This window comes from Schistocerca serialis, chromosome 3 (assembly GCF_023864345.2).
Source record: "Schistocerca serialis cubense isolate TAMUIC-IGC-003099 chromosome 3, iqSchSeri2.2, whole genome shotgun sequence".
NCBI lineage: Eukaryota > Metazoa > Arthropoda > Insecta > Orthoptera > Acrididae > Schistocerca > Schistocerca serialis.
The window spans coordinates 841019919-841034753 of record NC_064640.1 but is presented as its reverse complement, the minus strand read 5'-3'; the positions used below and the strand labels follow the sequence as shown (position 1 = coordinate 841034753).

Genomic DNA, 14835 nt, shown 5'->3' with positions numbered 1-14835 from the left:
ATATTATAATGATGGCACCACCAGATAAATTATTAAGAGTGTTTGAGGCCAGCCTGGAGCCAACTCCTCCCAGAAGCTCCACAGCGCCACCACCACAAGCCGCTACTGACATATTTTCGGCAGTTCTTAGTGTTGTGACAGTATGTATTCAACGGTATTAGTTGCCTATTACAGACATTGTGTGTGTGTGACAATGTGTTACTGGACAAATACTGTAAGTTCATGGTTTGAGTGTACTTCATATTCTAACCCAAGGACACGGTAATTTATTGCTAGAACAGTACAAACACATGGAAGACAGGGTACAGTTCAATTAGTAATACAGAATTGGCTGGCAGAACCTTGGGCTCTGGCCTTTATATGAGAGTAACTCCAAAAGAAATGCACACTATTTTTTTAAAAATCCATCTTTTATTCTACATGTTTGAAAGTTTTACAGTGTGTAGATACATCCTTTAGGAACAATATTTTCATTTCTGCACATAATTTCCATCACTGCCTTACTCCATCTTGGAACCAGCACCTGTATACCCGCACGGTAAAATTCTGGACCAACCTGTTGGAGCCACTGTTTGGCAGCGTGCACAAGAGTCATCATCTTTAAACCTTGTTCCACGAAGAGAGTTTTTCAGTTTCCCAAAGAGATGATAGTCACATGGAGCCAGGTCAGGACTAAGGCGGGTGTTTCATTGTTGTCCATCCGAGTTTTGTGATTGCTTCCACGGTGTTTTGACTGGCATATGGTCGTTCATTGTCGTGCAACAGCAAAACATCCTGCTTTTGCCGGTGTGGTTGAACACGACTCAGCTGAGCTTGAAGTTTCTTCAGTGCCGTCACATATGCATCAGAATTTATGGTGGTTCCACTTGGCATGATGTCCATAAGCAAGAGTCTTTCGGAATCGAAAAACATCATAGCCATAACTTTGCCAGCAAAAGGTGTGGTTTTGAATTTTTTTTTTTCTTGGGTGAATTTGCATGATGCCACTCCATTGATTGCCACTTTGTCTCTGGTGAAAAATGAGGGAGCCATGTTTCATCACCTGTCACAATTCTTCCAAGAAATTCATCTCCACCATTCTCATACTGTTCCAAAAGTTCGCTGCATACCGTTTTTTTTGTTTCTTTGTGAGCCACTGTCAACATCCTGGGAACCCACCTGGCATTCTGCAAACACTTCCTTCCCCTATCCCAACGTAGCGTGACAATTCGTTCCCTGTCATGCGTCTGTCAGCAGTCACCAATTCGTTAACTCTCTGCACATTGTCTAGAGTGTGTGCAGTACGAGGCCTGCCACTGCGAGGACAATCCTCGATATTGCCGTGCCCGCTTTCATCACGTAACCTCCTTGCCCACCGACTAACTGTACTGCGATCGACAGCAGCATCTCCATACACCTTTTTCAACATCTTGTGGATGTTTCCCACCGTCTCGTTTCCACAGCACAGGAATTCTATGACAGCACGTTGCTTCTGACGAACGTCAAGTGTAGCAGCCATCTTGAAGACATGCTGTGACGGCGCCACTCACGGGAACAGGTTGAACTAAGTTTGAAAACAACACTGTAAAACTTTCACACATTCAGAATGAAAACTGTATTTTTACAAAAATAGTGTGCATTTCTTTTGGAGTGACCCTCGTATTCACTCATTCCAACGCGGGGCACAATCGGCAGGCTGCGCACGCAACTGCTGTTCTATTAGCAGGCCGGGTGGCCTCTAGTGGCCGAATCAAGCACAAACTTCACGTAAGAACCATGGAGCGGCACACACACACACACACACACAAAACTGGTAGTCACAGCACTCCTCTTCCTTGGTACTTCCTGTGCTCACGGCCATTTCTCCTGTGGTCGACATTGGCTGCTGAGTCATGCGCACGCAACCATTGGTGTGTAGGATGGGAAGCGGCGCGAGCACAGACAGGTGCAGTGTCCACCCCTTTTCTGAGGCCACATGGTAGGGCAGGCGACGTTTGTGCAGCGTCCATTTCCAGGTCCGAGTCCAACCACGGCAAGGAGGTTGCGGCGGAACAGGTGGCGCTGGCTGTGACGGCAGCATCGGCCGTGACAGTGTGGGATCTGGGTTCCCGCTGCGGCCCCCGACAGCCGATGGGGGCAACCACAGCACAGCACAGGACGAAACGTCATCAGCGGCGGCGGAGAAGCTGAAGGCACTGGCCGTGATGTAGGAGATCTACATCTACACCCCGCAAGCCACCTGACGGTGTGTGGCGGAGGGTACCTTGAGTACCTCTATCGGTTCTCCCTTCTATTCCAGTCTCGTATTGTTCGTGGAAAGAAAGCTTGTCAGTATGCCTCTGTGTGGGCTCTAATCTCTCTGATTTTATCCTCATGATCTCTTTGCGAGATATATGTAGGAGGGAGCAATATACTGCTCGACTCCTCGGTGAAGGTATGTTCTCGAAACTACAAAAGCCCGTACCGAGCTACTGAGCGTCTCTCCTGCAGAGTCTTCCACTGGAGTTTATCTATCATCTCCGTAACGCTTTCACGATTACTAAATGATCCTGTAACGAAGCGCGCTGCTCTCCGTTGGATCTTCTCTACCTCTTCTATCAACCCTATCTGGTACATATCCCACACTGGTGAGCAATATTCAAGCAGTGGGCAAACAAGTGTACTGTAACCTACGTCCTCTGTTTTCGGATTGCATTTCCTTAGGATTCTTCCAATGAATCTCAGTCTGGCATCTACTTTACCGACGATTAATTTTATATGGTCATTCCATTTTAAATCACTCCTAATACCTACTCCCAGATAATTTATGGAATTAACTGCTTCCAGTTGCTGACCTGCTATATTATAGCTAAATGATAAAGGATCTAGTTGCTGACCTGTTATATTGTAGCTAAATGATAAAAGATCTTTCTTTCTATGTATTCGCAGCACATTACACTTGTCTACATTAAGATTCAATTGCCATTCCCTGCACCATGCGTCAATTCGTTGCAGATCCTCCTGCATTTCAGTACAATTTTCCATTGTTACAGCCTCTCGATATACAACAGCATCATCCGCAAAAAGCCTCAGTGAACTTCCGATGTTATCCACAAGGTCATTTATGTATATCGTGAATAGCAACGGTCCTACGACACTCCCCCGTGGCACACCTGAAATCACTCTTACTTCGGAAGACTTCTCTCCATTGAGAATGACATGCTGCGTTCTGTTATCTAGGAACTCTTCAATCCAATCACACAATTGGTCTGATAGTCCATATGCTCTTACTTCGTTCATTAATGGCTGGGCAGCTGGTCAACGTGTCACAGCACCTGCCCCTCAGCCACGTGGACGACGCAAAGGTGTTGTCCACAGACACTCTCGATTATCGCTGGCACCTATTTTGGCCAGCTGCCAAACCCGCGAGCCCGAACACCTGTGCCAGGCCGGAAGCATTGCAATGTCTTTGCTGGCGTATGGCCTGATATCGGCTGCAGCAAATGTAGCAGAGTCTGGGGATGATGACTGTGCAACAACTCTGCCAGACTTATCTGCAAGAACTGAAGAACCAGTCAAGAGCTACTTCCAGTGACACACCCAAAACTTATTTTTTTCATCTGAATCTTAAGGGTGGTAGGACGTCAAACGGGCCGACTTAGAGCAGGAGAGGCACCACAGGACATTTTATTTTCTACTGTCTATACTTTTACAAATACATTCATAAAACTTTGTCAGCATGACCAGGAAGGATTCAGGATTCACACTCATAGCAGTGGAAGTGCAAAAACGTAACAAAATAATTTTTTTTTTAGATATGAAATTTCATCATTTTTTCACTTACTGTTGGCTGCATTTGTTGCTATAGATACATTTTTCTTCAGAAGTAAGATAGATTCTTTGATGAATTTTGCACAGCATACAAACCATACACGTTTATGAAACTCTACAATTTTCCAAATCTATTCAAAACTGAGATAATTAACAACAAAATTTGATTTTTTTCTAAACAAAGTTTAAAACGTAACAGCTCATTCATTTTTTCATAAATTAAATAGATTCTAGAGTTTCAGACACCTGTAAGTATGGTTTGTATGCTGTGCAAAATTCATCGAACAGTCTCTCTTACTTATGAAGGAAAGTGTACCTATAGCAACAAATGCAGCCAATATTAAGTGAAAAAATGATGAAATTTCACATGTAAAAAAATTATTTTGTTATGTTTTTGAACTTACGCTGCTACGAGTGTGAATCCTGGATCCTTCCTGGTCGTGCTGACAAAGTTTTATGAATTTACTTGCAAAAGTATAGACAGTGGAAATTAAAATGTCCTGTGGTGCCTCATCTGCTCCAAGTCGGCCCGTTTGACGTCCTACCCCCCTTAAATGTCTGTACTAGTCGTTCTCCTTTCCCGTTCGATTGAGGACAGAAAGAAGGAGACGTGATGTGGCGAACAGCACTTTTTTTACAAAAATCTTCAAATTCCTGATATATGATCTGGGGTCCACAGTCAGTAACTGACGTATACGGATGACTTTCCACTTCAAAAATTTCTGACAAAGTAGAAATTGCTGCTGGCGCAGAAGCAGACAGACAACACACCACATGCGGAAATTTAGAATAGACCCCAATTACAAAAAGCCAGTATAAATTCAAAAAAGGTCCCGCAAAATCAACATGAATTAATTCCCAAGGCACTGTCGATCCGGCCCCAGTGACTAAGCACGGGAGGCCGCCTGAAGGGTGGTACACTGTGGGAAGGCCGCAACAACTCGCGCTATTTCCCCACCAATCTGGTCAAATAACATGTACGTGTGCTAACACTTTTGTACGTGACTCATCCCAGTAGTCCACATGTAATAAATGCATAACCTCACGCCGAAGGGCGGACACGATTACAACTCGAGGAGCAGTGTCTTCTGTAGCTAACAGCGGCACTCCATCCCGCACAGAAAGACAATTTTGTAATGCAAAATAATTGAGTTTTTCCGGCTAGCCGTGTTGCGTAAGAGAAACAACTTCACTTAAAACAGGATCCGTGGCTACCGTGGCCTCAACGTTAGTGCTAGTAATACGAAAATCATCAACAACATGTTGAGCTACTACGTCTAAATGAAAACAAAGTCATTGTTCTTTATCAGACTATATCAGGACCAATTGGCAAACGCAATAATGTGCCAGCGTTTGCATGTTGTACCCTAGGTCGAAAATGTATCTCATAGTTGTATCGTGACAAGAAAAGAGCCCACCGCTGTAATCGATATCAGGCTTTGTCCGGCAAGGACGCCAAAGTTTTAAAAAGAGGCACCATTGGTTTGTAGTGTGTGATCAGGGAAACTTAGATCAGTGTAGAAAAACTGGAATTTTTTTTTTAGCGCATACACGCTCGCCAAAGCCTCTCTCTCTATCTGAGAATAACGCTTTCGCGTTGAATTTAAAGATTTAGAGGCATACGGCATCCACGACCATCTGCACACTTATGAGCAAGGACGGCGCAAAGGCCAAAGTGAAGACACATCTGTCACGAACACAAAGGTGTTGTTGATCCAGCTGAAAAGTGATCAACCAAGGGGCCAACTGCGGCGTAGATTTTAACTACTTGAATGCCTGGTCACAAGCCGTGGACCACTGGAAAGGAACATCTTTACGTAATAACGCACGGAGTGGTTGGTCACAGTAGCAGCATCCGGTATGAATGTGGCAGTACGTAGTTTTGCCTAAAAGCCTGTAATTCCTTGACAGACGTGGGGTGTGGCGAAGCGGGCAATAACACCAACATGCTGGCGCAATGGTTTGTGCTGTCGTGTCCAATTTGCACTTTAACTCTGCAGACTGTGAAACAGAAAACAGAGAATAAAGGTTCTGCAAATGTTCATCTGTACAGGCACCAGACACTACTACGTCATTTAAATAGGTGATGCAGCCTTGAACTAATTCATTAAGTTGCTCTAAAAAGCGTTGAAAATTTGCTGGTGCGCCTGCCACACCAAAAGGCAAATGCTGGTACTGATCAAGCCCCAAAGGCGTATCGATAACTAGAAGAGTTTAGATTCCTCGTCGAGTGGCAGCTGTAAACATGCCTCTGTTAATATGTGATGTCACCTTAAAGTTGCCTTAGGGGAGTATGCCACTATAGGAAAATAAGATACTTTTAAAATAAGGACAATGTCCAAGTATGTAGACACATCGCTAAATTTACACTTTAAACGATTATCACTTCCACCCGTGTCAAAACAAGACTAAGAAAAATATGAGGGATCATCCCACCGACAGAGGTGACCGCCACCACTACCACAAACCGCACAAGTAACTCCACCTAGTCCAGATGCCTGTGGGGTAAGCAAGACTTCGCATGCTGCACGTCTAGAAAGTGTAGATTCTGGCAGCGACTGAACCACACTAAACCCTCCCTTCTCCCCCGAAATGTCAGAGAAATGTACTTTATTAAAAAAAGAAAAAAAAAACGTACTAGAAATGTGCATGAGTTTTTCTCTGACACAACTTACCTGGCAGCTGGCTGGAGAGAAACGCCGAGCTGTGAAGCATCAGCTATGTCCCTAATGCCCACGACAAAAATCCCCTTCCCCTTTCTCACTGGACCGATAAGAATCAAGTCCCCATCTCTCCCGTTACTTTTACTAGAGCAAATGTGTGAGCGACATCATTTGTGGTCTGCCAGCGCTCCCAGGCAGAATAAAAAGAGTAAGAAGACATAATTACAATTAATCTATCAAAACACGATATTTAAACAAACAACCTCGTGCTACACCCCTGTATTGTCAGCGTGTGCCGTCACTATTGCAAGGTTGCTTAATTAAAAGGAAAAGACTAATATTAATGAATAAAAGCAATAACTTTACTAGCTGTGTGATCGGTTACGAAGTCTCGTAACCGGTTGGCACTGACTACTATTAGCATGCAATCTGACTGCATAAAATAAAAATAAAGAATGACAAGGAATTTCCATTAATGCAATTGATTAATTAAGTCCCCTGCAACTATAAAAGCTACGAAACAAAAAAGCACAAGTGTAACTGTTCTGTGTGTGGTAGTGTGACTCAACGTATATGTATCTGGCTCGGTTCTTTCTCAATACGACAAAATATTTTAAACACCATTTACAATGAACTAATTGAAGAACCAGAAATACTAGAATTGCACATAGAAACCAGAATTACAAGTCTAATAACTGAACACGAGCCAGATGCTTTGCTGGCTGTACCTGTGAGCAAAAGGGATTGTTATTAAAGAAAACTGTAATACCTTTTTACCTCATTTATTGACGAAAATATTCCATTACACCAGCATCATAAATCAAAAGCCCATCTCTTTTCTCAAATATATTCTGAAAATTGCATCTTCTTCCGTCTATACATTACACCGACCGGACAGTACAACATTTCAGTCAACACTCAGATCGTCTACTCTCTCGCCCAACAGAACAACGACTGCTCTCGACGTCCTCTGAACTACGAGGTGCATTCAATTTCTAAGGCCTCCGATTTTTTTTCTAATTAACTACTCACCCGAAATCGATGAAACTGGCGTTACTGCTCGACGTAATCGCCCTGCAGACGTACACATTTTTCACAACGCTGACGCCATTATTCCATGGCAGCGGCGAAGGCTTCTTTAGGAGTCTGTTTTGACCACTGGAAAATCGCTGAGGCAATAGCAACACGGCTGGTGAATGTGCGGCCACGGAGAGTGTCTTTCATTGTTGGAAAAAGCCAAAAGTCACTAGGAGCCAGGTCAGGTGAGTAGGGAGCATGAGGAATCACTTTAAAGTTGTTATCACGAAGAAACTGTTGCGTAACGTTAGCTCGATGTGCAGGTGCGTTGTCTTGGTGAAACAGCACACGCGCAGCCCTTCCCGGACGTTTCTGTTGCAGTGCAGGAAGGAATTTGTTCTTCAAAACATTTTCGTAGGATGCACCTGTTACCGTAGTGCCCCTTGGAATGCAATGGGTAATGATCACGCCCTCGCTGTCCCAGAACATGGACACCATCAATTTTTCAGCACTGGCAGTTACCCGAAACTTTTTTGGTGGCGGTGAATCTGTGTGCTTCCATTGAGCTGACTGACGCTTTGTTTCTGGATTGAAAAATGGCATACACGTCTCATCCATTGTCACAACCGACGAAAAGAAAGTCCCATTCATGCTGTCGTTGCGCGTCAACATTGCTTGGCAACATGCCACACAGGCAGCCATGTGGTTGTCCGTCAGCATTCGTGGCACCCACCTGGATGACACTTTTCGCATTTTCAGGTCGTCATGCAGGATTGTGTGCACAGATCCCACAGAAATGCCAACTGTGGAGGCGATCTGTTCAACAGTCATTCGGCGATCCCCCAAAACAATTCTCTCCACTTTCTAGATCATGTCATCAGACCGGCTTGTGCGAGCCCGAGGTTGTTTCGGTTTGTTGTCACACGATGTTCTGCCTTCATTAAACTGTTGCACCCACGAACGCACTTTTGACACATCCATAACTACATCACCACATGTCTCCTTCAACTGTTGATGAATTTCAATTGGGTTCACACCACACAAATTCAGAAACCAAATGATTGCACGCTGTTCAAGTAAGGAAAACATCGCCATTTTAATTATTTAAAGCAGTTCTCATTTTCGCCGCTGGCGGTAAAATTCCATCTGCCGTACGGTGCTGCCATCTCTGGGACGTATTGACAATGAATGCGGCTTCATTTTAAAACAATGCGCATGTTTCTATCTCTTTCCAGTCCGGAGGAAAAAAATCGGAGGCCTTAGAACTTGAATGCACCTCGTACTATTGCGCCCAGTGGAGGCGGCGGAATAATAATCTTTGGCGCAATCTCTGGCGCTGTGACTCAGTGTAGCCACCTTTCACTATGTGACTCGTAAATTGCTAGGGAAAAATCCGAGTATGTACACCTAAAACTCATTGATATAAACAATTATTATACCTCATGTTGGATTATAGCCTACTGGTAAATAACGTTGGACACTACGAGTAGGAGCGTCTCTCCACATCGATAAATGTAAAAAATAATAACCACTGCCGTCCTGCATGAAGCTGTACACAAGAGACCTGTTTTCAGAGGGGGCTGTAGAGGGACCGACACACTGTGCAGCTGTCCGTGGGCTATCACAATCAACGCAAGCCGTTCGTCGCAACATGCGGCACCCACAACCACAGAGAGCTTTGTGACAGAGCCAGAAAATACCGTGAATACTCTCATACATCATCAGCCCACGTGATCGCCAAAAGCTGAGGTCTGATACGGCGAACAGTGCACCACCAGTCGAAGTGTGCTGCAGCATAGTAAAATGCAAGTTGGTATTAAACACACTCTGATATTCTTTATTACATGTATCTCTCGTTCGCTGAGAAGTGTGCTAATGTTCTCACCTATAAGGCTGGAAATGCTTATTATTATTATTTATTTATTTGCTTCGGAAACTCACGCTGATAACTATCTCACTGACATAAACTTTGTTACTTTACGGTTTGTAAGGTTGCTGGCACCCAACTGTAACTTTCACATAAAAAACTACTTGGTAGCAGCAAATCTTGTGATGCTTTTGAAATACGAAAATGCTGTAACACACTTCTTGGATACTGATGGCTTACTTCGTAGAAGGATTTCTCTAAATCAGTCATGTAATGGTGGGCCAGTTTTGTTATCGGTAGCTGCGATCAACAAGTGAGTATTCCAGAGACACTTCGTGAACTCAAATGGGAATCCCTGGAGAGAAGACGTTCTTTTCGCGGAAAGTTAGAGAACTGGCATTTGTTGCTGGCTGCAGAACGACTGTTCTATCACAGACGTACCTTCTGCCGGCCGGTGTGGCCGTGCGGTTAAAGGCGCTTCAGTCTGGAACCGCGTGACCGCTACGGTCGCAGGTTCGAATCCTGCCTCGGGCATGGATGTGTGTGATGTCCTTAGGTTAGTTGGGTTTAAGTAGTTCTAAGTTCTAGGGGACTGATGACCACAGATGTTAAGTCCCATAGTGCTCTGAGCCATTTGAACCATTTGAACGTACATTCTGCGTAAGGAAGATGAACATAAAAGAAACATTTGAACTTGTAAAGAGGCATATAGACCCGCTTCCTTCACTTACTCTATTTGAGAGTTACGGATAATGTACAATGCAACATATGATGGCTAGCGGAACTTGTACATAGAACTGGATGTGTTCTAAAAATTTAGGAGTCACAACCGAAAGAAACGTCATGATCACATTATCAACTACTAAGCACAAAGTGTCCTAGAGTTCAGACCAGCAGTTCATATATTTAAGTAGACATTACTGTTTCACAAGTCAGTCCCACAGTTGTTCTGATTATGCATTTGTATACCCTGGACTAGTTTTCCATCTTCACGGAACAAAAGGCTCCCATGTAAGATCAACAACATGGTTCTCACGAAACTCTGCTAGGTAACTTTTTTAGGTACATAGTCTGAGGTAGGTTGCGTGATAATTACACCCCACTTCTACAAAATCCCACCCGTTTAGGGTACTAGGCTCACGAGCGATTACAGTAACCTGATGTATTTTTATTAAGTAACACACCACGAGAAACGCGTTGCAATCCGAATCATTTTCCTTAACACGTTTTGCCAGCGATAAATAATTATAAATTACAGCGAACATGTTGAGTAAGCGTGGAAATTTTTGACTTCATTTTGACATTAGTGTAGTGTGGAGGAAGTGTAACACATTTCCGCATATAAAGCTACTTGCAGCGTAAGAGCAGTAGGTAAGTAGCACCTAACACAATTCGAATACATCATGAACTATCCAATCACGTAACGGTGTTTTATCCGTAGTGTCAATATGTATTTTCGCATTTATGACTGGAAGTGTCTTCATGATGCCATGGCCGAATTACAAGCGCATATTATTTCCCAGTAGACGAACTGAAGGAAAAAAAATTATACATACAGGATGAATCGCCTGAAACTTGCACCGCAAATATTGCAGAAATGGAAATGGCTATTGATATGCAGTTTTCAGAGAATGGATTGGTAGTCTGGGGCTTGTATTGTTAGCAAATAAACAGAGTGTAATAATACTTAGAAAGCGTATTTTTGTGCGTACACTTTTTTAAATGCAACAATGCTGACTGACATTAACAAATTAAAAGAAGGGTAAATTAGCATGTCAGTGGCATTTGTTGCAGGATTCTAGTGCGAGTGATTTACGAGACATTGTATTTTAAAAGTTTCCACACCAACACTTGTTTGTGCAAGCAACCTGTGTAGTTGCTACGTACGATATTGTTATGTTTGGTTACAGTGTGCTTGTGTGTTCCGTGAGTGCACTGTGACCTGCTAGTCAGTTAGTGAGTGAGAGGCCAAGCAGCAGTTCGTGAGTGGACGATGGGATTTACTAATGCAGAGAAAGCCGACATGTTCACGATGTATGGCGAGTTCAGGAAGAAAGCAGTTCGTTCTTTTATGGTGTTTATGGGAAGATATCGCGACAGACATCAAGCACCTCGGCAATTATTTATCAACCTCTTCAGTCAGCTACATGAAAGTGGTAGTGGAACACCCAGATAACATACCGGAAGGAAACAAGTGACGACACAAGAAGGAGAAATTAATGTTCTTGCTGCCGTTGCAGTTGACCCGTACGTTAGCCCATGCGCAATCGGATGAGGAAGTGGCATGAATCAGGCAAGTGTCAGAGGAAGTGGCATGAATCAGGCAAGTGTCCTACCTAATCTCCATCGACATAGGTTCCATCACTACCCCATGTCTCTCCATCAAGAGCTACATGGAAACGATTATGAGAACAGTGATGTATCATATATCCTGTTTAGTGATGAAGCCACATTTACCAATCATGGCCAGTTAAACCGCCAAAACATCCACTACTGGTCTGATAAGAATCCCCACTGGCTTCGTCAGGTGCAACATCAGCGTCCATTGAGTGTAAATGTGTGGTGTGGGATAGTGAACCACGAGCTCACAGGCCCGGTTTTCATAAACGGAAAGCTGAACGCACACAAGTAATGCAGTTTCCTAACAGAACATCTTCCATGGACGCCAAAAGACTTTCCTCTGGTGACTAGGAGGAACCTATGGTACCAACATGGTAGTTGTCCAGTTCAAAGTGGAAGAAGTACTACAGCATGTCATCATGAATGTATTCCAATCGTTGGATTGGGCGCAGAGGACCTGTACATTGGCTGACCCGTTTACCGGATTTGAAGCCTGTAGACTTTCTGTGGGGAAAGCTGAAAGATGCTGTCTAGGACATACCAACTACACCCCAATTATATGCAACAACGTATTACTGTAGCCTGCTAGGATGTGTGTGCTCTCTGCTGATATCCTAGGATGTATGCACCAGTCATTCCATATCACACTGGAAGTGTGTATTACCAATGCTGGTGGTCATTTTTAACAAAACCTCTGAGGTCAGTTGTCTCATTACTGGTCAGCATCCACATAACTTGTGTGTGCACTGATGTTCTTAAGCGTGTGCTACTACAGGTATTGTACAAGTGTCGTGTGGGAACTTTTCAAAATACTGTATCTCGTAAATGACTCATACTAGAGCCTTGCAACAAACACCACTGACATTCTAATTTACCCTCTTTCTAGTTTGTTAATGCCTTCAGACATTGTTCCATTTCTTTAAAAAAGTGTATTTGCATAAAAAAACAGTTTCTAAGTATTATTACAATCTGTTGATTGGCTAACAATGCGAGCCCCTGGCTACCAATCCATTGTGTGAAAACATCACATCAACAGCAAAAATTGCTCTGAGCACTGTGGGTCTTAACTTCTAAGGTCATCAGTCCCCTAGAACTTAGAACTGCTTAAACCTAACTAACCTAAGGACATCACACACATCCATGCCCGAGGCAGGATTCCAACCTGCGACCGTAGCAGTCGCGCAGTTCCAGACTGTAGCGCCTAGAACCGCTCGGCCACCATCTGCCGGCCATCAATAGCACTTTCCATTTCCACAGTATTTGCAGTGCAAGTTTCAGGTGATATACACACACATGGCTGGTCAAAACTTTTCGAGCATCCATGATAGAATGTATATACTTTACTTCCGTGAACAAACACACTAAGTATATATTTTATCTCTCTGTAAGGGTACAATACAATGCGGTTTGTATTTTAGCCTCTTCAAAGAACCCACCCTTAACCCTCAAAACAGCTGCACAAACTCGTGGCGTTCTGGAGATAAGATTTTGTAGTGTTTTTGCAGATATTGTAATCCAGCACATCTCTAAATTATTCCACAGATCTCCAACATTACATGACATCAGTTTTTTCATCTCCCTGCCAAGTTCATCCCAAAAGAGTTCTGTGGGATTTCAGTCATGTGACTGACGTGCCCAATCATAAGTACGGGGGCGGGTATGCACTCAGGTGCAAACCTATTGTTCTTCTTTGATTGGCAGGTACTTAACCAATTATTCTGCTAAAAGAAGCCTTCCTTTTGATTGACAGCCACTTAACCTATTGTTCCCCCACCCCCTCCCACTCCCCTGCTCCCTCGGGAAACCTCCAACCCACCCATCCCCCTCGCAGCTACAGGTACACTTCCAGGTCTGAGTTATTGGAATAGCCCCTCTCCCTCTTATCAGTTTGATTGACTACTTAATTAAGTTGCTCAAGTAATTAACCTCTCCCCCTTTGGTAAACCTCCCTCCCCACCCATCCTCCCTCCCTCCCGGAAATTTGTGGGAAAAAGACTCAGCTGATCGGTCAATTGGTGGGAAATCGATTGCCGTGTATGGAATATATGGAAATTGATGGCTCTTCGGTGGAGAGGAAGGATCTCATAACAGGAAATTCAAGTGTATATTGTTTATTTATTAAACATTTAGTTTGTGGGTGTTGGATTACTCTTGCTCGTCATTCTCTGCTGTTTGGAAACATGTAGGTCTTGTAACAAGTAATTACATGGGGCAAACATGGTGCACAAATTAATGTTCGGCACTGTACTCTGGGTGTCTGAACCTAATGTTTGGCGCTTAACCTACTGTTCTGTTAAGTGGTTTTCCATGTCACCCACATTTCCTTAAACTATTGTACTGCCTTTGATACCAAGTTAAGTAATTCGTTATGTCCTCCCACCATTTTCTGGTACATTATTCGAATTTCACATGCTTTTGAACACTATTTCTGGCCCATTCTTCTTTGTAACCCATCCCTTTAAACTATTGTACTACGTTTTACATAAAAATTATGCAAATTAACCTATTGTTCTACACTTAACCTGCTGTTCTGCTCCATGTCACCCACTCACACACATCCTCCCCTTAACTATTGTACCGTTAACACCATGTTGATATAAAAAATTTATGCAAATTAATTAAATTGATATTCTTCACATATATGGTGTAGTATTTTTTTAATTTGCAGCAACCTATTGGTCGGTGAAATCAATGGAATATAGTTTATACAAAGGATCACTAGTAAAAAAACACATCCTGCCACTCGACACCCGATGCCAACACCTCCCATTTGTCAGCAGAGATACATAGCTGCTGTTTCCATTCTCATATTTACTGAAATGGAGACAATGACTCACTATATTTCTTTCCATATTCCTCACACTAGCAAAAATGACTGGGAAGTCTTCACACTAGCAAAGATGACTGGGAAGGTGGAGCTTTTGCCAGCCATAGTTGTCAGTGCATAACCGTAAATCATTAACATGTTTCCCAGTGTCATCATCTTACCCAGTCTTGGTTCTATGATTGTATAGAAAATATCTGACCCCATTAACTTGGCTGACGGATGGATTTCCACGTAGACAAATAACCAGCAATCCACTCCCTTCCAACATTCTTGAATGCTTCCATACTGATTCTGAAATATAATTTGCTAACGAAAGTAGACAGCCATCCAGA

At 43.3% G+C, this 14835-nt stretch overlaps 1 protein-coding gene across 3 annotated transcripts in view; it reads right to left on the bottom strand.

The window, feature by feature from the left end:
- Nucleotides 1–14835, bottom strand: part of LOC126470904 (ligand of Numb protein X 2-like) — a 492663-nt gene that overhangs the window by 49678 nt on the left and 428150 nt on the right. The gene's annotated exons all lie outside the window — the stretch shown is intronic.